At 23.7% G+C, this 2,724-nt stretch overlaps 1 long non-coding RNA gene across 1 annotated transcript; it reads right to left on the minus strand.

The window, feature by feature from the left end:
• Positions 1-1,401: 1,401 nt before the first annotated feature.
• LOC110853408 lies at positions 1,402-2,188 on the minus strand. The gene is made up of 2 exons (XR_002548205.1): positions 2,014-2,188; positions 1,402-1,755 (listed from the first exon to the last, which is right to left on the minus strand). It is a non-coding gene; the product is annotated as an uncharacterized LOC110853408 (long non-coding RNA).
• Positions 2,189-2,724: the final 536 nt, after the last annotated feature.

Raw genomic sequence — 2,724 nt, forward strand, 5'->3', positions numbered from 1 at the left:
TGAACATACTTACAATTAGTTCGAAATTTAATTAATTCAAAACATTAATTATTAACGTATGTAAATATTTTGCAAGATTTTTAGAGATGCGGCGTTTGATTTCTAAATTTGTAATAGGTGAAATGCCGTATATAGATAAGCATGTTTGCAAAATAATTTAAATTTAGCTAATTTAGATAAGAATGTTTGCAAAATAATTTAAATTTAGCTAATTTAGATAAGAATGTTTGCAAAATAATTTAAATTTAGCTAATTTAGATAAGAATGTTTGCAAAATAATTTAAATTAAGCTAATTTAGATAAGAATGTTTGCAAAATAATTTAAATTTAGCTAATTTAGATAAGAATGTTTGCAAAATAATTTAAATTTAGCTAATTTAGATAAGAATGTTTGCAAAATAATTTAAATTTAGCTAATTTAGATAAGAATGTTTGCAAAATAATTTAAATTTAGCTAATTTAGATAAGAATGTTTGCAAAATAATTTAAATTTAGCTAATTTAGATAAGAATGTTTGCAAAATAATTTAAATTTAGCTAATTTAGATAAGAATGTTTGCAAAATAATTTAAATTAAGCTAATTTAGATAAGAATGTTTGCAAAATAATTTAAATTTAGCTAATTTAGATAAGAATGTTTGCAAAATAATTTAAATTTAGCTAATTTAGATAAGAATGTTTGCAAAATAATTTAAATTTAGCTAATTTAGATAAGAATGTTTGCAAAATAATTTAAATTTAGCTAATTTAGATAAGAATGTTTGCAAAATAATTTAAATTTAGCTAATTTAGATAAGAATGTTTGCAAAATAATTTAAATTTAGCTAATTTAGATAAGAATGTTTGCAAAATAATTTAAATTTAGCTAATTTAGATAAGAATGTTTGCAAAATAATTTAAATTTAGCTAATTTAGATAAGAATGTTTGCAAAATAATTTAAATTTAGCTAATTTAGATAAGAATGTTTGCAAAATAATTTAAATTTAGCTAATTTAGATAAGAATGTTTGCAAAATAATTTAAATTTAGCTAATTTAGATAAGAATGTTTGCAAAATAATTTAAATTTAGCTAATTTAGATAAGAATGTTTGCAAAATAATTTAAATTTAGCTAATTTAGATAAGAATGTTTGCAAAATAATTTAAATTTAGCTAATTTAGATAAGAATGTTTGCAAAATAATTTAAATTTAGCTAATTTAGATAAGAATGTTTGCAAAATAATTTAAATTTAGCTAATTTAGATAAGAATGTTTGCAAAATAATTTAAATTAAGCTAATTTACAATGTATAATTCGGGAGCTAGTTCGGTGGTAATAATTAATGTATGATTTAATTATAACTTTTAATGATCTTCTAACATTGAAATATTTAAGAAAGATGTGATGCATAATAATAAAATGGTAATTTTACAAATCTTTTTTATTAGCCAGGCTCGTATTGGATTGAACAATATTTTAACATGCGGACACAATTTCACCGATTTAAAGCAATTTTTTTACCGATATTGTATCTTTAAACTTAATTTCTGTTCAATATCCAAATTTCAGCTTTTCAAATTTAACCTTATTTTGCAACAGTACAGCAGGAATTTCTTGCAAATTCCTTCAATCCTACCGAAGCATTTTCGTCTACGCCGTAACAATATTTCAATGTCGATGAACAAATGAAGGTGGATTTTTCATCGCACGGACAAGTGCTCCAATTGCATCCGTCGTAAAAAGAGAAATCTTCCTTGTCCATAGTGCACGTGTAATCTGAAAGTGAAATTTGGAGAATTTTAGATAAAATTTGACAGTACGTAGGCTAAGATTTATTTTCTGATGTTAAGATCTCATTTCGCAGTAACAGATTATAACTACCAATTTTGTCAGAGTTGTTACCAGTTGGTTATCTTTTGCTTACCACCTGGTTTTAAATTTTATACAAAATTGTCCATTCATTCTAAACATATATTTCTCCCAAATTACGAAATTGATCGATACTGAATTGTTCTTAAATTTCCGTACTTTTACCTTTTCCACTTTCCCATTTTTGTGCTTCACAAGCTACAAAAATTATAGCGACAATTACAGCAATGAAATACAGATATTTCCCCATGATCAGAAATTGTTCGAAAAATTTAAATAAATAGTTCAAATTTATTGTTATATTTTTCTAGGAACGAGAAGTTTAGCAATTCAAGAATGTGATTACGATTTGCAATGGGCCAGTTTTATGTATGAATTTTTACAGGAAGGAAATCAAACCACATTTTGGTTACGTTATAAATTTGTGTCAATTTTTGTGTCAGAACATTATTTTAGCAAAACAGGGAAACCTTTTTCTAAGAAATATTTCGTACTTAGTTCCTTGGTAATTAAGTACAATTAATCAAGGTCATCTATAGAAAAATATTTGCAAAATAAAATGAAGCACGTGTTACTAGAATGTTCTAAAATTGAAATAAAACACATCCTGCCTACAAAACTTTACGTAATATTAAATTTAATTTGCAGGAAGTTGGTTTCAAAAACTGGAATAACCGACAAAATAAGTATTTAAGTATTTTCATGGATTGAATAATTGGATTCAAATCTTAATTTGCAACACAACTTGTAGAATGTGTAAAAAAACATAATTTTCCTATTGAAATTATGTATTCTTTCCCAGAAAAAAAAATTGTTGTTTTATGACGACTTTATTATTCTGAAAATACTTTTAACTGAAATATTAATAATAAATCA

The sequence above is a fragment of the Folsomia candida genome, unplaced genomic scaffold, assembly GCF_002217175.1.
Source record: "Folsomia candida strain VU population unplaced genomic scaffold, ASM221717v1 Fcan01_Sc008, whole genome shotgun sequence".
Taxonomy (NCBI): Eukaryota; Metazoa; Arthropoda; class Collembola; order Entomobryomorpha; family Isotomidae; genus Folsomia; species Folsomia candida.